This window comes from Palaemon carinicauda, chromosome 4, assembly GCF_036898095.1.
Source record: "Palaemon carinicauda isolate YSFRI2023 chromosome 4, ASM3689809v2, whole genome shotgun sequence".
In the NCBI taxonomy this organism is placed as follows: domain Eukaryota; kingdom Metazoa; phylum Arthropoda; class Malacostraca; order Decapoda; family Palaemonidae; genus Palaemon; species Palaemon carinicauda.
The window spans coordinates 193,840,708-193,867,204 of record NC_090728.1 but is presented as its reverse complement, the minus strand read 5'-3'; the positions used below and the strand labels follow the sequence as shown (position 1 = coordinate 193,867,204).

The window sequence follows — 26,497 nt, the reverse complement described above, 5'->3', positions numbered from 1 at the left end:
AAGAAGACAAAATTTCTCTAAGAATATTATAAATTTCATTTGATTCCTTTTCCTCATGTGCTCACATTTACTATTGAATGTTTAAATTTACATTTTCATGTAAAGGGTTTATTTATCATCGTACATGGAGCGAGGTGATTCTCGTGTATTAACCATAAAAATGTTATCTTGTAGTATTTGAAGTTACCATATGCTTTTCATTCCTGGCATAATAGTTTATTTGGGGTCATTTGATCAGGTTTGGTCTTGACAAATGCCTTGGAGTGTAAATTGTTTATAATTCTTATGTAGTGCAAGAAACTAACAAAACCTTTTTGTTTACAGGACACCTTTTGGAGGGAATGTGATTGGTGATGTATATCTGGAATGATTTTGACCCAATATGCCAATCCCATGGCATAAGGATAGAGAGGAATTTAAGCATCTGTTAAAACTGCAAAGTTGCACAATGGAAGGAAGACTTACCCTTGCGTTTATGCAAGACTCGTAACATTTGCTTTATGAATCCTTCAATTCCAGATACTACAGGTGAGTGTGATGGAAATTTCCTACACAAATGTGTTACTTATGGTAAAAGGGTTTGTAGTGAAAAACTAACTTTATGGAAACCTTGCTTGTTGAATAATATCATTCGGTTTGTTTGCCTGATCCTGCAATTGGTACGTCAGTGGGGACACACCTAAAGAAAAGAGGTAGGAATTTTCACTACATGTATTATTGGTGTGCCTTTAATGTTACTGTACAGTAGTAGCATTACTGTTATGAAGTTATTCTGTGCAAATGTTAAGCAAGCTCCTCTTTGCTTTCTTTGGTTTCTTTGTTCCTGGAATGATTATAAGCTAAATAAAACCTATTACATAAATTTGTGCTTGACAAAATGGCCTGTGTTCTTTGTGTCGGAGAAAGTGTCTCTGGTTGGAACAATTCTTCAGGGTCTGGACTTCCTTGTTTACCTTGACTGAGGGAACCTTGTCTGTCTCTACTGGAAAAAGCTACCAATCAGCCTTGAGCCAGGTCTTCAAACCAAAGAGCTTTGACCAGTCAACCTCATGAGATAGCCATGCTCTTGTTTTGATCATACTTTTTTAAAGCCCAGTAACTTTCAAGCAATTCAGCACACTGTTATGTGTTATAAGTGCTTTAGTCCCTTACTGTATTTCATATAATGAGGGCCATTATGTTGTAATGCTATTGGAGCTTGGGCTTACTGAGGTCACCACTTCCAGGCAGCTCCAATCTACTGCCATCAATATGTCAATTGAGTTTTTAAAGTTTCCTTTCCCTTTGTTAATTAAGTTGAAATAAATGTGGTCTGTTTATTCTTTGAATGATACAAGAAATGGCGTAATTCCTGATGACCTCGTTATTCGGGTCTTTTTTGGTTTGTGATGCCGAGCCCTTACTTGAACGCTGGCCTCGAACACTTCTTACTTGTGAGTTGCAAGTCATGGTTTAGTCGCTCAAGCAAAGAAAAACATATGCTATTGAATGCCATTTATCTCCCCTAAGGTGTAGATGCATTCCCTACTCACTTTTTTTTAATTGAATGTGTTACTTTTTATTTATCAGTGTGAACAACTCCACTGTCGTTCAAGTCGAACAGGGACTCCTTGAGTGCCAATCCTATCTTGATTTGCTGTAGATCTTCCTCTTAGGATATTGGTGTTACATGCACCTGTAGACCACTAGTTGTCTCTTATTTGTCTTTATCTATTCAGGATATTACCATGGCTTAAGTCATGTTTGAAAAACAGCTGTAAGCTACGTGAAATACACTTTGTTCCACGTACACCCTTTCAAGCTGTGTCATGCTCAGATGCTTTTAGTGTCTTTTTCTTTTATCTTGGTGAATGAATCTGCATTAGTTTGCTTTATCATCATTACGCCTGTGTTGTCTGGCTGTCTCTCTACCACTTTATTTGGAAGTAACATAGCTCAAGAGGTGTGTGTATGTGTGTGAGTACTTCTATCATGTCTTACAATTTCTCTTCTGTATATAGTGGTATATGCAACTACATGCATTAGCAATATTGCGTGAGAAATATCCATTTCCAAGTCCTATGTAGAGATACTTTTTCAGTTGTTGTATACTTCATATCCATTTTTCACTATTTCAGGGTAAAGATTGTCATGTTTAAAATGTATGTCTTCCCTCTTACTCTCTTCCATTTTAGTGTATAACATCTTTTCATAACTTTTATTTCATAGTGCAACTCTAGGGTTTACCCCTCAGAAGCACCTGGCTTCCGAGTGGCTTTTTGGGCCCCGATTGTGGGGGCATATGGCCCTTCTTTTTACACTCGTAAATTCAAATCAAATCCAATGCAAATCCAGAAAACTTGACATGAGGTTGTATTTCATCATAAATATTTGATAGAGTTTAGTTAGTGTTAGGGCCCAGTTTTCTTCTTTAGATTAGAATCAATATTGTACATCTATCTACCATGGTACTTCCCCCAATTTTTGGGAGATAGCCAACATCCAAAAAGAACGGAAAGAAGCAACGGGGATTTTTTCCCCATCGTTCTCCTTGTCTAACGAGGGACTTAGCCAAGTTTGGTTAGTACTGTTAAGAGTGTCACAGCCCACCTTCCCCTGTCTTCCACCACAAATGAAGCTTCATATATTGATTCTCCTACTGCCTCTATCTCAGCAGTCACGTAGCAGTAGGACCTAATGTTACTGTGTTGTAATCGCTCGCTATTCATTTCTATTCCAAGCTTGCTCTTTTCCCTCTCTCACATCTATCCTCCTGTCACCTAGGGCTTTCTTCTCCATCTCCCTGTCAACTCTTGGCATTCATCACTTTTTTTCAGCAGATGACCATTTTCCATCATATCTACATGGCCAAACCATCATCATCTCCTCCTCCTCCTCCTCCTCCAATGCCTATTGATGCAAAGGGCATCAATTAGATGAGTTTGCCCTGTGGGGAAAAAAGCATGTGACTTGTATGGTCAGGCTTGTCGGGATAAGTTTGCCCTGCAGAGATAAAAGCTCTTTGCTGTCTGGCAAATTGTCTTGTCTGTTGCATTGTTCAAGAACCCATCGGTATTGCAGGTAGTAAAGGGAGGGGGCTGGGAGTTTCTCCCATGTGAAATTGTTCTTTACATTTTATTCTCGGCATAATGGTTTATATAAGGTTGTTTGACCAGATATGTCTTTGATAGATATAGTCATATTAAGTATTTGATGAATGTTAAGTTTTTAATGTTATTTAATGTGCAGTGCTATAAGATCAATAAAACTGAGTTTTAGGCCAGGACACCTCCGGAGGGGATGAAACTGAGGAGGTCTGTCTTTGAACTGACTTTTACCCGATATGACAACTTCTGGAATATGGATAAAGACAGAGTGTTGTGGAGAGTCTTGAAGAAAGTAAAGTTGCACAATAGAATAAAGGCTATTTATGATTGATAGGTTTTTAGTGGAAAGATGTTTTATTTCTAATATTTACTTGTTGAACCATATCCATCAGTTTTGTTTTGCCATATCGTGCAATCAGGAGATTCTTTGTCACACTCCAAAGGAAAAGAAAGGAGGTCCTTTATGCTGACAGTATTTGTATAGGGATTCCTCCAGTGATATTAGCAGTAGTGATTTTTGTGTGTCAGTCTAGTTATCTAATTGCTGTCTTTGCTCATGAGGTTATTTATTACAAGTGGTTATGTCTCCATAATTTTCAACAGTCTTTCGGTTTTCCCAATGGGATTTTAGCATCAATCTGGGCTTCATTGTAATAGCATGATGTTCCTAAATTTCATGACTACAGTACAGTATGGATGAAAATATTCTATCCCTAACCGAAAAATTTCTTATTACTCTTCATTACCGACTTCTCCTTTCAGAGTAGCTGGGTTCACTTTGATTGTCCTCATAGGGCTTCAGCTCCAGGCTATATTGCCCAAATTCATAATTGTTCCTACATGATAATACAAACCATCATCCTATAGTAAAGGAGGTGAAAATGCAGCAAAAGCTGGAACATTGCTGAAGTCAGTCACGTCAGTCGCTTGAACTGAAGTATCACTTATTACATAAAGAACTTATGTTTGTTTAGCTAAGAAGGCAAATTTCCTCTGAAAATATTCTAAATTTCATTTGATTCCCTTTCCTCATGTGGTTGCATTTACTATTGTATGGTTAAATTTACATTTTCTTGTAAAGGGTTTATTTATCCTCTTACATGGAGGGAGGTGTTTCTCATGTATTAACCATAAAAATGTTATCTTGTAGTATTTGAAGTTACCATATGCTTTTCATTCCTGGCATAATAGTTTATTGGGGGTCATTTGATCAGGTTTGGTCTTGACAAATGCTTTGGAGTGTAAATTGTTTATAATTCTTATGTAGTGCAAGAAACTAAAAAAACTTTTTGTTTATAGGACACCTTTTGGAGGGGATGTGATTGGTGAGGTAGATCTGGAATGATTTTGACCCAATATGCCAATCCCATGGCACAAGAATAGAGAGGAATTTAAGTGAAGCATCTGGGAAGATTGCAAAGTTGCACGATGGAAGGAAGGTTTACCCTTGCGTTTATGCAAGACTCGTGGAATTCGCTTTATGAATCATTCAATTCCAGATACTACAGGTGAGTGTGATGGAGACTACACAAATATGTTACTTATGGTAAATGGGTTTGTAGTGAAAAACTAACTTTATGAAAACCTTGCTGGTTGAATAATGTAAATCGGGTTGTTTGCCTGATCCTGCAATTGGTATGTCAGTGGACACACACCTCAAGAAAAGAGGTAGGACTTTTCACTACAGGTATTATTGGTGTGCCTTTAATGTTACTGTACAGTAGTAGCATTACTGTTATGAAGTTATTCTATGCAAATGTTAAGCAAGCTCCTCTTTGCTTTCTCTGCTCCTGGAATGATTAAATATAAGCTAAAAAAAACCTATTACACAAATTGTACTTGACAAAGTGGGCAGTGTTCTTTGATTTGTGTCAGATAAAGTATCCCTGGTTGGAACAATTCTTCAGGTTGTGGACTTCCTTGTTTATCTTGGCTTAGGGAAAATTTTGTCTTGTCTGTACTGGAAAATCTGCCAATCAGCCTTGAGCCAGGTCTTCAAACACAAGAACTTGGAGCAGTCAACCTCATGGGACAGCCATCCTCTTGATGAGCTTTGAGGAGTCCTGGGCCATCGCTTGCAGATCAGAGAGAGGCATAGCTCGTACTAATGTTTTTGGCTGAAGCTTGGTTTGTCTTGGAGTGTCATCAGACATGGTTATGATACATTGGACTGTCTTTCAGCTTGCCTTAGTATAGGCAAAGAAAATTGGGAAGTTTTACAGACTTACCAGGTTAGTCACTGAGGGCTGAAGGTATATCTTTTTTTTATATATATATATTTATCCCAGAGGTGGTATTCAGAGAGAAATCGTCCCCTTAGTACAGTCTTGAAGGTTGCACTAGGTGGAACAAGAAAGAGGTGTCCAAGAGCACTATTTCTATCTGGCTTTGTAAGATAATCGAGTAAATAGGACATGTTTGGCAAGGCGTATGACGAGATAAATTTGCCATTTGTGGTGAAAGCTCTTTGTCGTCAGCCAAATTTTCCTGTCTGTGGCTATGTGCAGGAACCCATCAGTATTTCAGGTATTAAAGACAAGGGTCTCAGAATTTTTTCTCTTGTGATGTCCTATTCATTAAATTTCTTGCATAATGGTTTATATAGGGTGGCTTAACCAGGTCTGTCTTGGATAGATATTTGTATATGAACTATTTGATGGATTTAGAAATTGTTGTTTATTTAATGTATAATGCAAGAAGAATGAAAAATTTGTGTTTTAGGCCTGGACAACTTTTTGGAATGGATGAGATTGACGAGGTATTTCTTTGGACGGATTTTGACCCAATATGATAAAAACTGGAACACGGATAAGGGTGTTATTGAGAGTCTACACAGAATTAAAAGTTACACAATAGAATGAATGTTTATGCCTGCATTTTACAAGGGTCAAGAAATTTTCTGTATGAATCATTCAATTCCTGGTACAATTGCTAAGTATGACTAAGATTTCATACACAGAATCTTGCATTCAGGAGGTTCTTTGCCACACTCCAAAGGAAAAGAAATAAGGACCTATATGTTGGAAGTATTTATAAGAGGTTTCCTCCAGTGATAGCAGCAGCAATGATTCTCGTGTGACAGTTTAGTAATCTTCTTTCTGTCTGCAGTGTAAGCAGTTATCTCATTAATTTTAGCATTCTCCAAGTTTTCCCAGTGTGATTTTATCATCTATCGTGGATTAATAGTTTTTGCATAATACTCCTAAATTTTATAAGTACAGTATTGGCTAGAATCTTTTATCATCTTCTTCTTCTTTGTCTGCATCTTTTCCCACTTCTATGTGGGGTCAATGTTTCTGGCCAGCTTTCTCCATCTACCTCTGCCCCACATTTCATCACCGGTTAATCCCTTTGATCGAAGGTCATCCTTGATACAGTCCATCCACCTTCGCTTTGGTCTCCCTCTCCTTCTCGTTCCCTGTACCTCCATTTCCATCACTCTCCTCCCAATATACTGTTCATCTCTTCTCATGACATGACCATACCACCTCAGTCTACTTTTTTTGGATCTTATCTGATAGTTCTCTAACTCCTGTGGTACCCCTAATTACTTCATTCTGTATCTTATCTCTTCTTGTCACCCCACACATCTCAACATTCTCATCTCTGCCACATCCATCTTCTATCCCAGCCTGAATGTTTTTTTAGTGGCTGTTTAAGTTACAGACTACTTTTGGAGTAGCAGCAGTGCTGATTGGCCTCACAGGCCCCATCTCTAGGCTATATAGCCCAATTTCATGAATTCAATTCAGTCCATCATGCTGGGAGTAGCTATTATATATTAATCTGGTGAATTACATTTCGGTTTTTATTATACGTTCAGATACATTGCTTGTTTTCTTTTATTAGAAAGTTATATAGTTACACATTTTGCTAATTAGGTACATCATAGGAGTATTAGTGATTTTATTATTCTAATTCTATGGTAGTATGTTAAACCTGGTTTTGATCATACTTTTTTCAAGCCCAGTAACTTTCAAGCAATTCAGCACACTATTATGAGTTATAAGTCCTTTAGTCCCTTATTTAATTTCGTATAATAAGGGCCATTATGTTGTGATGCTATTGGAGCTTGGGCTTATTGAGGTCACCACTTCCAGGCAGCTCCAATCTACTGCCGTCAATATTTTCAATTGAGTTTTTAAAGTTTCCTTTCCCTTTGCTAATTAAGTTGAAATAAATGTGGTCTGTTTATTCTTTGAATGATACAAGAAATGGCGTAATTCCTGATGACCTCGTTATTCGGGTCTTTTGTTTTATGTTTGTGATGCCGAACCCTTACGTGAGCGCTGGCCTCGAACACTTCTTACTTGCGAGTTGCAAGACATGGTTTAGTCGCTCAAGCAAGGAAAAACATATGCTATTGAGTGCCATTTATCTCCACTAAGGTGTAGATGCATTCCCTACTCACTATTATTTAATTGAATGTGTTACTTTTTATTAATCAGTGTGAACAACTCCACTGTCATTCAAGTCAAACAGGGACTCCTTGAGTGCCATTCCTATCTTGATTTGCTGTAGATCTTCCTCTTTGGATATTGGTGTTACAGGCACCTGTAGGAAACCAGTTGTCTCTTATATGTCTTTATCTATTCAGGATATTAACATGGCTTAAGTCATGTTTGAAAAACAGCTGTAAGCTACATGAACTACACTGTTCCATGTACACCCTTTCAAGTTGTCATGCTCGGATGCTTTTTGTGTCTGTTTTTCTTATCTCTTGGTGAAGGACTTAGCATTAGTTTGCTTTATCACCATTACGCCTGTGTTGTCTGGCTGTCTCTCTACCACTTCATTTGGAAGTAACATAGCTCAGAGGTGTGAGTGTGTGTGTGTGTGTAACAAGTACTTCTATCATGTCTTACAATTTTTTTTCTTCTGTTTATAGCGGTATATGCAACTACATGCATTAGCAATATTGTGTGAGAAATATCCATTTCCAAGTAGTATGTAGAGATACTTTTTCAGTTGTATACTTCATATCCATTTTTCACCATTTCAGGGTAAAGATTATCATATCTAAAATGAATGTCTTCCCTTTTCTCTTCCATTTTAGTGTATAACATCTTTTCATAACTTTTATTTCATAGTGCAACTCTAGGGTTTACCCCTCAAAGGCACCTGGCTTCCGAGTGGCTTTTGGGCCCCTAGTGTGGGGACATATGGCCCATTTTACACTCGTAAATTCAAATCCAATCCAATGCAAATCCAGGAAACTTGATATGAGGTTGTATTTCATCATAAATATTTTGATAAAGTTTAGTTAGTGTTAGGGCCCAGTTTTCTTCTTTAGATTAGAATCAATACTGTACATCTATCTATCTACCATGGCACTTCCCCCAATTTTTTGGAGATAGCCAACATCCAAAAAGAATGGAAAGAAACAAAGGGGATTTTTTCCCCATCGTTCTCCTTGTCTGACAAGGGACTTGGCCAAGTTTGGTTAGTACTGTTAGAGTGCCACAGCCCACCTTCCCCTGTTTTCCACCACAAATGAAGCTTCATATATTGATTCTCCTACTGCCTCTATCTCAGCAGTCACATAGCAGTAGGGCCTATTGTTACTGTGTTGCAATCGCTCCCCATTCATTTCTATTCCTAGCACGCTCTTTTCCCTCTCTCACATCTATCCTCCTGTCGCCTAGGGCTTTCTTTTCCATTTCCCCGTCAACTCTTGGCATTCATCACTTTTTTTCAGCAGATGACCATTTTCCATCATATATACATGGCCAAACCATCATTATCATCATCCAAATCTCCTCCTCCTCCTCCAACGCCTATTGACGCAAAGGGCATCAGTTAGATGAGTTTGCCCTGTGGGGAAAAAAGCATGTGACTTGTTTGGTCAAGTTTGTCGGGATAAGTTTGCCCTGCGGAGATAAAAGCTCTTTGCTGTCTGGAAAATTGCCTTGTCTGTTGCATTGTTCAAGAACCCATCGGTATTGCAGGTAGTAAAGGAAGGTTTATATAAGGTTGTTTGACCAGATATGTCTTTGATAGATATAGTCATATTAAGTACCGTATTTCCCGTGTCATAAGACGCGCCTTTTTTCATGAAAAATTACCCTTAAAATTACCCTGCGTCTTAACACTTAAGAAAAAGTTGTAGAGGGGAGTTTGACACACTTTAAACACTTAAAAGCACTCAAACTCACGAGAGATGGAATATAAACCTACAATTATCATTCATATAATATAAATTCATTCATTTTTATACTGCACTTCATTAAATGAAGTACATTAGCAAATTATTTTTTTTTTTTTTTGGGTAATCGGCTGATAACTCTCTAACCCCCCTTCCACAAGTAAACATGCCAACTAGTGGTCTCGTAGCAGACGACATACTATGACATAGTTGTTTATTGAGTATATATCTATTTTCTCATATTTTGTTGATATATTGTAATAAGCAATATATTGATAATGACTTTGTTGCCCGAGTTCCGAAATGATACAAACAGACAGTTGCTGAATATGTCCTTGGAAAAAAACTTTCTGTTAGTTGAGTTTAGTATTACTAAGTTAGCAGAAAAGTAACTAGACCCAGAATCACATAACCAGTAGCGAAAGTATTCCACCTAAAAGAATTTATAGATTTCTATAATCAATAACTACATTTTGTGTGAATATTTATAGGTTATATGAGGAATTTTGGAAATATCACTAGAATTTTACATCTTTACCAAAATTTTATAGAGAACCTGGGCAATGCTGCTGTCATGTAAACAACACTTGAAACTTCGAGCGAGTAAGTGCAGTTGTGGTGGAAACTACGACTGATTTAGTTGTTTTTTATAAGAATATGTAATAGAATTGGGATAATAAGCATATAGCTAATAAATAATTAAAGGGTGCGTCTTATCACACGGGAAATACGGTATTTGATGGATGTTGTTTTTAATGTTATTTAGTGTGCAGTGCTATAAAATCACTAAAACTGAGTTTTAAACCAGGACACCTCCGGAGGGGATGAAACTGTGGAGGTCTGTCTTTGAACTGACTTTGACCCGAAATGACAGCTTGTGAAATATGGATAAAGACAGAGTGGTGTGGAGAGTCTTGAAGAAAGTAAAGTTGCATATTAGAATGAAGGCTATTTATGATTCATAGGTTTTTAGTGGAAAGATGTTTTATTTTTAATATTTACTTGTTGAACCATATCCATCAGTTTGTTTTGCCATATCGTGCAATCAGGAGATTCTTTGTCACACTCCAAAGGAAAAGAAAGAAGGTCCTTTATGCTCGCAGTATTTGTATGGGGTTTCCTCCAGTGATATTAGTAGTAGTGATTTTTGTGTCTCAGTCTAGTTATCTAATTGATGTCTTTGCTCATGAGGTTATTTATTACAAGTGGTTATGTCTCCGTAATTTGTCTTTCGGTTTTCCCAATGGGATTTTAGCATCAATCTGGGCTTCATTGTAATAGCATGATGTTCCTAAATTTCATGAATACAGTACAGTATGGATGAAAATATTCTATCCCTAACCGAAAAATTTCTTATTACTCTTCATTACCGACTTCTCCTTTCAGAGTAGCTGGGTTCACTTTGATTGTCCTCATAGGGCTTCAGCTCCAGGCTATATTGCCCAAATTCATAATTGTTCCTACATGATAATACAAACCATCATCCTATAGTAAAGGAGGTGAAAATGCAGCAAAAGCTGGAACATTGCTGAAGTCGGTTGCATCGGTCACTTGAACTGAAGTACTGTATCACTTATTACATAAAGGACTTTTGTTTGTTTAGCTAAGAAGACAAAATTTCTCTAAGAATATTATAAATTTCATTTGATTCCTTTTCCTCATGTGCTCACATTTACTATTGAATGTTTAAATTTACATTTTCATGTAAAGGGTTTATTTATCATCGTACATGGAGCGAGGTGATTCTCGTGTATTAACCATAAAAATGTTATCTTGTAGTATTTGAAGTTACCATATGCTTTTCATTCCTGGCATAATAGTTTATTTGGGGTCATTTGATCAGGTTTGGTCTTGACAAATGCCTTGGAGTGTAAATTGTTTATAATTCTTATGTAGTGCAAGAAACTAACAAAACCTTTTTGTTTACAGGACACCTTTTGGAGGGAATGTGATTGGTGATGTATATCTGGAATGATTTTGACCCAATATGCCAATCCCATGGCATAAGGATAGAGAGGAATTTAAGCATCTGTTAAAACTGCAAAGTTGCACAATGGAAGGAAGACTTACCCTTGCGTTTATGCAAGACTCGTAACATTTGCTTTATGAATCCTTCAATTCCAGATACTACAGGTGAGTGTGATGGAAATTTCCTACACAAATGTGTTACTTATGGTAAAAGGGTTTGTAGTGAAAAACTAACTTTATGGAAACCTTGCTTGTTGAATAATATCATTCGGTTTGTTTGCCTGATCCTGCAATTGGTACGTCAGTGGGGACACACCTAAAGAAAAGAGGTAGGAATTTTCACTACATGTATTATTGGTGTGCCTTTAATGTTACTGTACAGTAGTAGCATTACTGTTATGAAGTTATTCTGTGCAAATGTTAAGCAAGCTCCTCTTTGCTTTCTTTGGTTTCTTTGTTCCTGGAATGATTATAAGCTAAATAAAACCTATTACATAAATTTGTGCTTGACAAAATGGCCTGTGTTCTTTGTGTCGGAGAAAGTGTCTCTGGTTGGAACAATTCTTCAGGGTCTGGACTTCCTTGTTTACCTTGACTGAGGGAACCTTGTCTGTCTCTACTGGAAAAAGCTACCAATCAGCCTTGAGCCAGGTCTTCAAACCAAAGAGCTTTGACCAGTCAACCTCATGAGATAGCCATGCTCTTGTTTTGATCATACTTTTTTAAAGCCCAGTAACTTTCAAGCAATTCAGCACACTGTTATGTGTTATAAGTGCTTTAGTCCCTTACTGTATTTCATATAATGAGGGCCATTATGTTGTAATGCTATTGGAGCTTGGGCTTACTGAGGTCACCACTTCCAGGCAGCTCCAATCTACTGCCATCAATATGTCAATTGAGTTTTTAAAGTTTCCTTTCCCTTTGTTAATTAAGTTGAAATAAATGTGGTCTGTTTATTCTTTGAATGATACAAGAAATGGCGTAATTCCTGATGACCTCGTTATTCGGGTCTTTTTTGGTTTGTGATGCCGAGCCCTTACTTGAACGCTGGCCTCGAACACTTCTTACTTGTGAGTTGCAAGTCATGGTTTAGTCGCTCAAGCAAAGAAAAACATATGCTATTGAATGCCATTTATCTCCCCTAAGGTGTAGATGCATTCCCTACTCACTTTTTTTTAATTGAATGTGTTACTTTTTATTTATCAGTGTGAACAACTCCACTGTCGTTCAAGTCGAACAGGGACTCCTTGAGTGCCAATCCTATCTTGATTTGCTGTAGATCTTCCTCTTAGGATATTGGTGTTACATGCACCTGTAGACCACTAGTTGTCTCTTATTTGTCTTTATCTATTCAGGATATTACCATGGCTTAAGTCATGTTTGAAAAACAGCTGTAAGCTACGTGAAATACACTTTGTTCCACGTACACCCTTTCAAGCTGTGTCATGCTCAGATGCTTTTAGTGTCTTTTTCTTTTATCTTGGTGAATGAATCTGCATTAGTTTGCTTTATCATCATTACGCCTGTGTTGTCTGGCTGTCTCTCTACCACTTTATTTGGAAGTAACATAGCTCAAGAGGTGTGTGTATGTGTGTGAGTACTTCTATCATGTCTTACAATTTCTCTTCTGTATATAGTGGTATATGCAACTACATGCATTAGCAATATTGCGTGAGAAATATCCATTTCCAAGTCCTATGTAGAGATACTTTTTCAGTTGTTGTATACTTCATATCCATTTTTCACTATTTCAGGGTAAAGATTGTCATGTTTAAAATGTATGTCTTCCCTCTTACTCTCTTCCATTTTAGTGTATAACATCTTTTCATAACTTTTATTTCATAGTGCAACTCTAGGGTTTACCCCTCAGAAGCACCTGGCTTCCGAGTGGCTTTTTGGGCCCCGATTGTGGGGGCATATGGCCCTTCTTTTTACACTCGTAAATTCAAATCAAATCCAATGCAAATCCAGAAAACTTGACATGAGGTTGTATTTCATCATAAATATTTGATAGAGTTTAGTTAGTGTTAGGGCCCAGTTTTCTTCTTTAGATTAGAATCAATATTGTACATCTATCTACCATGGTACTTCCCCCAATTTTTGGGAGATAGCCAACATCCAAAAAGAACGGAAAGAAGCAACGGGGATTTTTTCCCCATCGTTCTCCTTGTCTAACGAGGGACTTAGCCAAGTTTGGTTAGTACTGTTAAGAGTGTCACAGCCCACCTTCCCCTGTCTTCCACCACAAATGAAGCTTCATATATTGATTCTCCTACTGCCTCTATCTCAGCAGTCACGTAGCAGTAGGACCTAATGTTACTGTGTTGTAATCGCTCGCTATTCATTTCTATTCCAAGCTTGCTCTTTTCCCTCTCTCACATCTATCCTCCTGTCACCTAGGGCTTTCTTCTCCATCTCCCTGTCAACTCTTGGCATTCATCACTTTTTTTCAGCAGATGACCATTTTCCATCATATCTACATGGCCAAACCATCATCATCTCCTCCTCCTCCTCCTCCTCCAATGCCTATTGATGCAAAGGGCATCAATTAGATGAGTTTGCCCTGTGGGGAAAAAAGCATGTGACTTGTATGGTCAGGCTTGTCGGGATAAGTTTGCCCTGCAGAGATAAAAGCTCTTTGCTGTCTGGCAAATTGTCTTGTCTGTTGCATTGTTCAAGAACCCATCGGTATTGCAGGTAGTAAAGGGAGGGGGCTGGGAGTTTCTCCCATGTGAAATTGTTCTTTACATTTTATTCTCGGCATAATGGTTTATATAAGGTTGTTTGACCAGATATGTCTTTGATAGATATAGTCATATTAAGTATTTGATGAATGTTAAGTTTTTAATGTTATTTAATGTGCAGTGCTATAAGATCAATAAAACTGAGTTTTAGGCCAGGACACCTCCGGAGGGGATGAAACTGAGGAGGTCTGTCTTTGAACTGACTTTTACCCGATATGACAACTTCTGGAATATGGATAAAGACAGAGTGTTGTGGAGAGTCTTGAAGAAAGTAAAGTTGCACAATAGAATAAAGGCTATTTATGATTGATAGGTTTTTAGTGGAAAGATGTTTTATTTCTAATATTTACTTGTTGAACCATATCCATCAGTTTTGTTTTGCCATATCGTGCAATCAGGAGATTCTTTGTCACACTCCAAAGGAAAAGAAAGGAGGTCCTTTATGCTGACAGTATTTGTATAGGGATTCCTCCAGTGATATTAGCAGTAGTGATTTTTGTGTGTCAGTCTAGTTATCTAATTGCTGTCTTTGCTCATGAGGTTATTTATTACAAGTGGTTATGTCTCCATAATTTTCAACAGTCTTTCGGTTTTCCCAATGGGATTTTAGCATCAATCTGGGCTTCATTGTAATAGCATGATGTTCCTAAATTTCATGACTACAGTACAGTATGGATGAAAATATTCTATCCCTAACCGAAAAATTTCTTATTACTCTTCATTACCGACTTCTCCTTTCAGAGTAGCTGGGTTCACTTTGATTGTCCTCATAGGGCTTCAGCTCCAGGCTATATTGCCCAAATTCATAATTGTTCCTACATGATAATACAAACCATCATCCTATAGTAAAGGAGGTGAAAATGCAGCAAAAGCTGGAACATTGCTGAAGTCAGTCACGTCAGTCGCTTGAACTGAAGTATCACTTATTACATAAAGAACTTATGTTTGTTTAGCTAAGAAGGCAAATTTCCTCTGAAAATATTCTAAATTTCATTTGATTCCCTTTCCTCATGTGGTTGCATTTACTATTGTATGGTTAAATTTACATTTTCTTGTAAAGGGTTTATTTATCCTCTTACATGGAGGGAGGTGTTTCTCATGTATTAACCATAAAAATGTTATCTTGTAGTATTTGAAGTTACCATATGCTTTTCATTCCTGGCATAATAGTTTATTGGGGGTCATTTGATCAGGTTTGGTCTTGACAAATGCTTTGGAGTGTAAATTGTTTATAATTCTTATGTAGTGCAAGAAACTAAAAAAACTTTTTGTTTATAGGACACCTTTTGGAGGGGATGTGATTGGTGAGGTAGATCTGGAATGATTTTGACCCAATATGCCAATCCCATGGCACAAGAATAGAGAGGAATTTAAGTGAAGCATCTGGGAAGATTGCAAAGTTGCACGATGGAAGGAAGGTTTACCCTTGCGTTTATGCAAGACTCGTGGAATTCGCTTTATGAATCATTCAATTCCAGATACTACAGGTGAGTGTGATGGAGACTACACAAATATGTTACTTATGGTAAATGGGTTTGTAGTGAAAAACTAACTTTATGAAAACCTTGCTGGTTGAATAATGTAAATCGGGTTGTTTGCCTGATCCTGCAATTGGTATGTCAGTGGACACACACCTCAAGAAAAGAGGTAGGACTTTTCACTACAGGTATTATTGGTGTGCCTTTAATGTTACTGTACAGTAGTAGCATTACTGTTATGAAGTTATTCTATGCAAATGTTAAGCAAGCTCCTCTTTGCTTTCTCTGCTCCTGGAATGATTAAATATAAGCTAAAAAAAACCTATTACACAAATTGTACTTGACAAAGTGGGCAGTGTTCTTTGATTTGTGTCAGATAAAGTATCCCTGGTTGGAACAATTCTTCAGGTTGTGGACTTCCTTGTTTATCTTGGCTTAGGGAAAATTTTGTCTTGTCTGTACTGGAAAATCTGCCAATCAGCCTTGAGCCAGGTCTTCAAACACAAGAACTTGGAGCAGTCAACCTCATGGGACAGCCATCCTCTTGATGAGCTTTGAGGAGTCCTGGGCCATCGCTTGCAGATCAGAGAGAGGCATAGCTCGTACTAATGTTTTTGGCTGAAGCTTGGTTTGTCTTGGAGTGTCATCAGACATGGTTATGATACATTGGACTGTCTTTCAGCTTGCCTTAGTATAGGCAAAGAAAATTGGGAAGTTTTACAGACTTACCAGGTTAGTCACTGAGGGCTGAAGGTATATCTTTTTTTTATATATATATATTTATCCCAGAGGTGGTATTCAGAGAGAAATCGTCCCCTTAGTACAGTCTTGAAGGTTGCACTAGGTGGAACAAGAAAGAGGTGTCCAAAAGCACTATTTCTATCTGGCTTTGTAAGATAATCGAGTAAATAGGACATGTTTGGCAAGGCGTATGACAAGATAAATTTGCCATTTGTGGTGAAAGCTCTTTGTCCTCAGCCAAATTTTCCTGTCTGTGGCTATGTGCAGGAACCCATCAGTATTTCAGGTATTAAAGACAAGGGTCTCAGAATTTTTTCTCTTGTGATGTCCTATTCATTAAATTTCTTGCATAATGGTTTATATAGGGTGGCTTAACCAGGTCTGTCTTGGATAGATATTTGTATATGAACTATTTGATGGATTTAGAAATTGTTGTTTATTTAATGTATAATGCAAGAAGAATGAAAAATTTGTGTTTTAGGCCTGGACAACTTTTTGGAATGGATGAGATTGACGAGGTATTTCTTTGGACGGATTTTGACCCAATATGATAAAAACTGGAACACGGATAAGGGTGTTATTGAGAGTCTACACAGAATTAAAAGTTACACAATAGAATGAATGTTTATGCCTGCATTTTACAAGGGTCAAGAAATTTTCTGTATGAATCATTCAATTCCTGGTACAATTGCTAAGTATGACTAAGATTTCATACACAGAATCTTGCATTCAGGAGGTTCTTTGCCACACTCCAAAGGAAAAGAAATAAGGACCTATATGTTGGAAGTATTTATAAGAGGTTTCCTCCAGTGATAGCAGCAGCAATGATTCTCGTGTGACAGTTTAGTAATCTTCTTTCTGTCTGCAGTGTAAGCAGTTCTCATTAATATTAGCATTCTCCAAGTTTTCCCAGTGGGATTTTATCATCTATCGTGGATTAATAGTTTTTGCATAATACTCCTAAATTTTATAAGTACAGTATTGGCTAGAATCTTTTATCATCTTCTTCTTCTTTGTCTGCATCTTTTCCCACTTCTATGTGGGGTCAATGTTTCTGGCCAGCTTTCTCCATCTACCTCTGCCCCACACTTCATCACCGGTTAATCCCTTTGATCGAAGGTCATCCTTGATACAGTCCATCCACCTTCGCTTTGGTCTCCCTCTCCTTCTCGTTCCCTGTACCTCCATTTCCATCACTCTCCTCCCAATATACTGTTCATCTCTTCTCATGACATGACCATACCACCTCAGTCTACTTTTTTTGGATCTTATCTGATAGTTCTCTAACTCCTGTGGTACCCCTAATTACTTCATTCTGTATCTTATCTCTTCTTGTCACCCCACACATCTCAACATTCTCATCTCTGCCACATCCATCTTCTATCCCAGCCTGAATGTTTTTTTAGTGGCTGTTTAAGTTACAGACTACTTTTGGAGTAGCAGCAGTGCTGATTGGCCTCACGGGCCCCATCTCTAGGCTATATAGCCCAATTTCATGAATTCAATCCAGTCCATCATGCTGGGAGTAGCTATTATATATTAATCTGGTGAATTACATTTCGGTTTTTATTATACGTTCAGATACATTGCTTGTTTTCTTTTATTAGAAAGTTATATAGTTACACATTTTGCTAATTAGGTACATCATAGGAGTATTAGTGATTTTATTATTCTAATTCTATGGTAGTATGTTAAACCTGGTTTTGATCATACTTTTTTCAAGCCCAGTAACTTTCAAGCAATTCAGCACACTATTATGAGTTATAAGTCCTTTAGTCCCTTATTTAATTTCGTATAATAAGGGCCATTATGTTGTGATGCTATTGGAGCTTGGGCTTATTGAGGTCACCACTTCCAGGCAGCTCCAATCTACTGCCGTCAATATTTTCAATTGAGTTTTTAAAGTTTCCTTTCCCTTTGCTAATTAAGTTGAAATAAATGTGGTCTGTTTATTCTTTGAATGATACAAGAAATGGCGTAATTCCTGATGACCTCGTTATTCGGGTCTTTTGTTTTATGTTTGTGATGCCGAACCCTTACGTGAGCGCTGGCCTCGAACACTTCTTACTTGCGAGTTGCAAGACATGGTTTAGTCGCTCAAGCAAGGAAAAACATATGCTATTGAGTGCCATTTATCTCCACTAAGGTGTAGATGCATTCCCTACTCACTATTATTTAATTGAATGTGTTACTTTTTATTAATCAGTGTGAACAACTCCACTGTCATTCAAGTCAAACAGGGACTCCTTGAGTGCCATTCCTATCTTGATTTGCTGTAGATCTTCCTCTTTGGATATTGGTGTTACATGCACCAGTAGACATCCAGTTGTCTCGTATTTTTTCTTTATTCAGGATATTAACATGGCTTAACTCATGTTTGAAAAACAGCCGTAAGCTACATGAACTACACTGTTCCATGTACACCCTTTCAAGTTGTCATGCTCGGATGCTTTTTGTGTCTGTTTTTCTTATCTCTTGGTGAAGGACTTAGCATTAGTTTGCTTTATCACCATTACGCCTGTGTTGTCTGGCTGTCTCTCTACCACTTCATTTGGAAGTAACATAGCTCAGAGGTGTGAGTGTGTGTGTGTGTGTAACAAGTACTTCTTTCATGTCTTACAATTTTTTTTCTTCTGTTTATAGCGGTATATGCAACTACATGCATTAGCAATATTGTGTGAGAAATATCCATTTCCAAGTAGTATGTAGAGATACTTTTTCAGTTGTATACTTCATATCCATTTTTCACCATTTCAGGGTAAAGATTATCATATCTAAAATGAATGTCTTCCCTTTTCTCTTCCATTTTAGTGTATAACATCTTTTCATAACTTTTATTTCATAGTGCAACTCTAGGGTTTACCCCTCAAAGGCACCTGGCTTCCGAGTGGCTTTTGGGCCCCTAGTGTGGGGACATATGGCCCATTTTACACTCGTAAATTCAAATCCAATCCAATGCAAATCCAGAAAACTTGACATGAGGTTGTATTTCATCATAAATATTTGATAAAGTTTAGTTAGTGTTAGGACCCAGTTTTCTTCTTTAGGGTAGAATCAATATTGTACATCTATCTACCATGGCACTTCCCCCAATTATTGGGAGATAGCCAACATCCAAAAAGAACGGAAAGAAACAACGGGGATTTTTTCCCCATCGTTCTCCCTGTCCAACAAGGGACTTGGCCAAGTTTGGTTGGTACTGTTAGAGTGCCACAGCCCACCTTCCCCTGTCTTCCACCACAAATGAAGCTTCATATACTGATTCTCCTACTGCCTCTATCTCAGCAGTCACGTAGCAGTAGGGCCTATTGTTACTGTGTTGCAATCGCTCGCCATTCATTTCTATTCCCTGCATGCACTTTTCCATCTCTCACATCTATCCTCCTGTCACCTAGGGCTTTCTTCTCCATCCCCCCATCAACTCTTGTATTCATCACTTTCTTCAGCAGATGACCATTTTCCATCATCTCTACGTGGCCAAACCATCATCATCATCATCATCATCATCTCCTCCTCTAACGCCTATTGACGCAAAGGGCATCAGTTAGATTTCGCCAGTCATCTCTATGTTGAGGTTTTAATTCAATAATTCTCCATTCATCCACCTTTACACATTCATATCCACTCTAGCTGCTAATTCATTCTCACTCCCATTCTCATTCTCACTCCCATTCTCATTCTTATTACTTCATTCCTAAACCTATCCAATATAGTTATACCATATTCCTCAGACACTTCATCTCGAACACATTGTTTATGTCTATCACTCGTTCCCAACTCTGATCCATACATCACAGTTGGTACAATTACTTTCTCATACAGAACTTAATTTACATTCATCCCTTACCCTCTACAGTATTCTTTACCTCTCCCTTCACTACCCCTAACACTTTACATCATTCAGTCCGACGTACATTTGCTTCCACTTTACCATTTGCAGGAGCAACAGAAACCAAGTACTTAAACTGATCTACTTCAAGAAATTCCATTCAACATGACATTGTTTCCACCTTCCCTTCTTGTGTAAGACTCCTAGCCTTACTTCTACCCACATTCTCGCAATTTCCTTCTCTCACACCCTTCCAAACTCTGTCACTAATACACACAGCCTCTACAAGTCTGCAACCAATACAGTATCATCCACTAACAACAACTGATTCGCCTCTCAAATTGAAGAAGCGTGGCGACATCACAGATCCATTTCTCAGCCCTGCTCTCACTGGAAACTACTCGCTTCATTTCCTATCCTAACACACGCTTTACTGTCTATGTATCAACTCTACAATGCTTTGCAATAATCTTCCACCAGTACCTTATAATCTCATCATATCCCTATGAACTCTTTTAGAAGCTTTCTCCCGATCTATAAATGCAAAATATACCTCCTTACCTTTTGATAGATATTTCTCTCGATCCATGATAAGGACATATTTTAAGCTTCTTGGGGATGTGGGTAAGGTCACTGAAAAAATCATGCTACGTACGTAGTTGAAGAAATGGGCAAAATGGTTGTGTTGATTCAAATTAGCCTATTCTTCATTAAGGCAGGTTTTATGATGAAGGAAAGGGACATTGGATCTCACACATGTAACACTGATTTTTCAGTGCGCATGCTTCCATAAAGCAACTGGACGAGATGTAGTTTTGTTCATTAACTCAAACTTTTACTTTGAAAGCCCCCCCCCTTTTTTTTTTTGTTTGTTTGTCTTATGAGATCCCTCCTCATTTCACATTAATATTACCTGAAATTTACATACTATAGTCCATTTCTTTTAGCGAGGCAGATTTGCACCGACTCGCAGCGGTGCCCTTTTAGCTCGGAAAAGACTCCTGATTGCTGTTTGGTTAGAATTATCTTGTCCAACCAGTCAGCGATCAGGAAACTTTTCCGAGCTATAAGGGCCCCGCTGCGAGTCTGTGCAAAAATGCCTCGCTAAAAGAAATGGACTATAGTTTGCAATGGAAACCATTTTGTAAAGTGGGCTGTTTTCACTACAGTGTCTGGAACACGAAGGAAATTGGTGATAGTGCTACATTGATGGTTTCTGGAATACTACTTTTGGAGAGTTCCTGGGACACCACTCAAAAATACTGTGTGGTAATTGGCTCATGTTTTGTAGCTTCTTTGTTGGAGATAATTTTTCATGTGTTATCAGTGCTAGAAATAGGAATGACTGGTGAGCAATTGTGACGCAGTCCTGATAAGGCCCTGGTGCTTCATCCTGTCGTCTTGGTGACCGCTAAAATATCAGCAGTAGGTGATTTGGCATATGAAGCTGCATTTGTGGTGGAATACTTTGGGAGTGTGGGCCGTGGTACCCCAGCAGTACCAACCAAACTCGGTGAAATCCTTCGTCAGGGTAGATCGAGCTTGGAGAAGAACCCCCCCCCCCCCCCCCACTTGGAAGTCAGCCCCCCCCCCCAAACTTAAATTTGCAGAATTGCCTGGGTTGATAGATAGATCCGCCTTGTATTTTAACTATTCTTGTTTCAAGTTAACGGTTATTTGGTTTCAAAGAATGTGACAGTCCATCTCTAGCTTTAATGGCATGAAATTTATCCAGAATGTACAGTTCTTTCTAATATATTTTATCGTACACTATGAAGTCGCATGCATCCTATTTGTGCGTGAACACCAAAGAATGTCTCTCTCAAAGATACCTCTTTTCCAAACCTTGATGTTGATCATTCTAATCTATTTTTATTTCTCCCGGTCTTATTAAAGAGCTTGGAGTGGAGTAATTTTTTCTTTTCTATAGTATTCAGGTCTAGCTTTGTATGGTATTTATGCTTTTTAGTGTGGATTCTTAAGGTTTACTGTATATGAAACTTTTTTCTAGAACTTCTTGTAGCTGTAAATTGATATTGTAGCCATATTTTTTACCATTTGGTAACGAGAAGTTCCTCCAATTTGTTGTACTTGCTTCGTCTTTCCTTTATTTCATCAGGTTGTTGGTTCTTGTAGGAGTCATAAATTGATATTGTAGCTCTTATTTTTGTCCACTTGGTAATCCAGATTTCCACACATTTGATGTTGGTTCAACTTTATTTCATGTTTATAGTTTCTTGTATGATTTTATTTGTGCAAGTATTGTAAGCTCCTTGTAAAAAATACTTTGAGTGATCATTTATAAATTTAGTATTCCAACAAGCCTGAGTATCTAAGATCTCCAGGATTCTGCTGTGTCTATTAGGGAATTATGTAATTGATGTGTAGCAAATAAAAATGTGATGGTCTAAATTTCTTCCAAGGAAGAAATACAATGCGAGTTTACTGTTGTCTAAGACCAGACCTCGACTAGGTCATGAATATGGATAGTCATCCATGTGACTGAAGTATGTCTTTTGTAGTAATGAAAGTCAGCCTGATGTTCATGTTGCTCCCTTAAAGTAGAATATTTTTTTTTGAAATTTAAGATTTGGAAATAGAAATTTGGAAAAAAGGGTTCTGGGAGTAATTCTTTTCTCATTGAAGAGCACTGTCAACTGCTGGTTACTGGGGATTAGGCATAAGTAAAGTAATAGATTTTTCTGAGGGAATGGAGTTCTTTTGTATTTTAATTAGTGGTCTTTATATAAAATTTTATATGTAAGTAAAATTCTGTTGTGTGTGAATTTTAATTAGGTTCTGTTCCTAACGACCAAATATTTTAAGCAGTTTCATTTTGTTTTAAAAAATTTAAACAATTGCCTTATAATTTCTTTCATTACAATATTATAAAATAATTTCTTTCATTACAGTAAAATTATCCGGTATTCGGCATTAGAAGAAAAGGATGAAGATTGGCCGATTAATTGACCAAGAGAAAGATTTCAAATAATGAGGATAAGAATTTACAGTACACAGTTCAAATAGCATATGCTATATGCTACTGCACCATGCTCACAATACAAAACATGGAGCAAGTAAGTGGCGAAACAAAGGCCTTTTAATGACTTTGGCCTCGTGTACAGTTGAGAAATTTTGTCCTTGAAAATAGAAGTGGAGGGACGTGAGTATTCAATGCCAGCAGGGATAATAATGGCTACATGCACTTTATTAAGCAGTCTTTATGTCGTTATTTAAGTCATTCTCAAGACGATGAATTTTCTTGTTTATTTTCATGTATAGTACATAAATTTTCTATGCTCAAATTATGTTTTGGTACAAAGGCCCTTCCCTGCCGTGAATTCATCAGTTTCAGCTTTTCAAATAACCACAAGACCCACTACCACCCATGAATGATGTTTGGATCACATTCAATAATATACCTACTTATGTATTGCTATGATGAACAAGATAGGAAACTCTACAAGTCCCTTATGTAAACCAGCGTTGATCTACAGTCTTTGTTATATATTTTATCGTGAAAATTGAGTAAAGTTGCGTCAAATTTTGTGCCTATGTACAGTTTGATACCCAAAGATATTATTTAACAAAACTTCTTTCCCTTCAGTATTCATGTCGTGTGAAAGAATTATTACAATTACCTTTTTTTTTAAACAATTTAACTCTTATAAAATCCATGCACTCAAAATTAATTTAATAGTACTTTAATGAATTTGGTCAATTTAATTACATTGTAAACAATTTTAAAGGATTAAATATACTATAATGATTTTTATATATTTGTTTTATTACAGACTTCTGACAATTTCAGTAGTATGTTTACGCTCTAACAACAGGGTTTGAAATATCTTGGCTCACAAGAACTCTTACCCAGCTGTGCTGCTGCATTACGATTGTCTCTTCTGATATGGTCTCTGCGAGCGTGGAGGATTCAAATCAACACTGTATAAGACATAACTCCCGTTGTCATCCAACATGTCTTGCAGCTTGTCAGGGGTAGACAATACTTTTAAAAGATGTTTAAAAGACATTTTTATCCCATTCCCAGTGAGAGCAGCGAGGCGGGAAGAGATTCGACTGTGGCCCTATTTGGGAAATTCTGTCATCTCTTAATTTTTCATCAGCATTTTGAAAGTAAATCCTGCCGTGATAAGGGAACTCTCCTGCTTGATCAAAATGTCATCGTATTAATTAGTGTTCAGCATATTTTGAGAAAACGAGCCTGAGGGAAATCCTTGTTTAGGATATATGTCATAATGGACACACGTGGTGCTCTTTTGTTATGACTTGACACACGTGGTTTAGAATCTTCCGTGGAGTGGTCGTAGTGGGCATTTCTGAAGAAGATAATGGAGATGCAGAATTGTTAAAATGAACCGATCTATGAAGATGACCACTACCCACTGTAATTAACTCCGCCCAGAAGGGCGGCTGAAGTTCAGATGAAACTGACATGATTACCAGATTCGAAGACATCACAAAAAGGGTGGCATCAAGAAGGGACATCAGAGGAGGTCTTCCAAAACTCCATTATACTGTTGAAGTAAGGCTTGAGAACGTTGCAGAAGAGCGGCTTTAGTTCAGATGAAACTGGCATGATGACCGGATTCAAAGATGTCACATAGAGGGTGGCATCAGGAAGGACATCAGAGGTCGTCTTCCAAGAATTCGATAATACTGTTTTAGTAAGGCTTGAGAACGTTGCAGGAAGGCAGCTCTAGTTCAGATGAAACTGGCATGCTGACCAGATCCGAAGATGTCACAAAGAGGGTGGCATCAAGTTAGGACATCAAAGGTCTTCTTCCAAGAATTCGATGATACTGATGAAGTAAGGCTTGAGAACATTGCAGAAGGGCGCCTTTAGTTCAGATGAAACTGGCACGATGACTAGATTTGAAGACGGTTACTAAAGGGGTGGCATCAAGAAGTGACATCAGAGGTCTTCTTCCAAGACTGTTGAAGTAATGCTTGTGAACATTGCAGAAGGGCGGCTGAAGTTCAGATGAAACTGGCATGATAACCAGATCCGAAGACGTCATAAAAAGGGTGGCATCAAGTAAGGACATCAAAGGTCTTCTTCCAAGAATTCGATGATACTGATGAAGTAAGGCTTGAGAACGTTGCAGAAAGACTGCTTTAGTTCAGATGAAACTGGCATGCTGACCGGATCCGAAGAAGTTATAAAAAGGGTAGCATCAAGTAGGGATATCAAAGGTCGTCTTCCAAGAATTCGATGATACTGATGAAGTAAGGCTTGAGAACGTTGCAGAAAGGCAGCTTTAGTCTGGCATGCTGACAAGATCCAAAGACGTTATAAAAAGGGTGGCATCAAGTAAAGGACATCAAAGGTCGTCTTCCAAGAATTCGATGATACTGATGAAGTGAGGCTAGAGAACGTTGCAGAAAGGCAGCTTTAGTCTGGCATGCTGACAAGATCCAAAGACGTTATAAAAAGGGTGGCATTAAGTAAGGACATCAAAGGTCTTCTTCCAAGAATTCGATGATACTGATGAAGTAAGGCTTGAGAACGTTGCAGAAAGACGGCTTTGGTTCAGATGACTAGATTTGAAGAAAAGGGGTGGCATCAAGAAGTGACATTAGAGGTCTTCCATGGTTCCGATGATACTGTTAAATAAGGCGGCTGAAGTTCAGATGAAACTGGCATGATCACTGGATTCGAAGACGTCATAAAAAGGGTGGCATCAAGAAGGGACATCAGAGGTCTTCTTCCAGAAATCCAATTATACTGTTGAAGGCTTGAGAACTGGCTGAAGTTCAGATGAAACTGACATGATGACCGGATTCAAAGATGTCACAAAAAGGGTGGCATCAAGAAGGGACATCAGAGGTCTTCTTCCTATTGATGATACTGTTGAAGTAAGGCTTGAACGTTGCAGAGAGGCAGCTTTAGTTCAGATGAAACTGGCACGATGAATAGATTTGAAGACGTCGGAAACTGGCACGATGACTAGATTTGAAGACGTCACAAAAGGGGTGGCATCAAGTAGGATCATCAATTGTCTTGTTCCAAGAATTCCATTATACTGTAGAAGGGTGGCTGAAGTTAGATGAAACTGGCACGATGATCAGATTTGTAGACATCACAAAAAGGGTAGCATCAAGAAGTAACATCAGAGGTCTTCTTCCAAGGATTCGATGATACTGTTGAACGAAAGCAGGCTGCAGGCAGTGTTGGCTACTTCTCATCATAAGCAGGGAGGGCTGGCTGCTTCAATTTGTCTCTTTTCTCCCACAACAGGATCTTAGGAGATGGGCTTTGTTGTCTGAAGGGAAGGTTAGAAACTGGCTCTATTAAACTTCTGGTCTTCTCCATTTTTTATCTCGCTAGGATTTTAGATCTTGTCTGCTTCCTCTCTTGTCTTAAGTCTTGTCCTATCTCTCTTGGACAATGTCTTCTTGAAGTTTATATATTCCCATGTATGGGAGGAGTTAATTACAGTGGGCAGTGGTCATCTCCATAGAAGGCATTCTTTTTAACAATTCTG

The 26,497-nt window shown here is 38.0% G+C and overlaps 1 long non-coding RNA gene across 3 annotated transcripts in view; it reads left to right on the top strand.

Moving 5' to 3' along the window:
• Positions 1-25,828, top strand: part of LOC137640315 (uncharacterized) — a 57,896-nt gene extending 32,068 nt beyond the window's left edge. For 2 of the 3 annotated variants that reach the window (XR_011044334.1, XR_011044332.1), the window contains 5 exons: positions 325-528; positions 4,386-4,594; positions 11,161-11,364; positions 15,222-15,430; positions 22,904-23,769. This is a non-coding gene — a long non-coding RNA (uncharacterized lncRNA). The other variant, XR_011044333.1, reaches the window with a different exon arrangement.
• Positions 25,829-26,497: the final 669 nt, after the last annotated feature.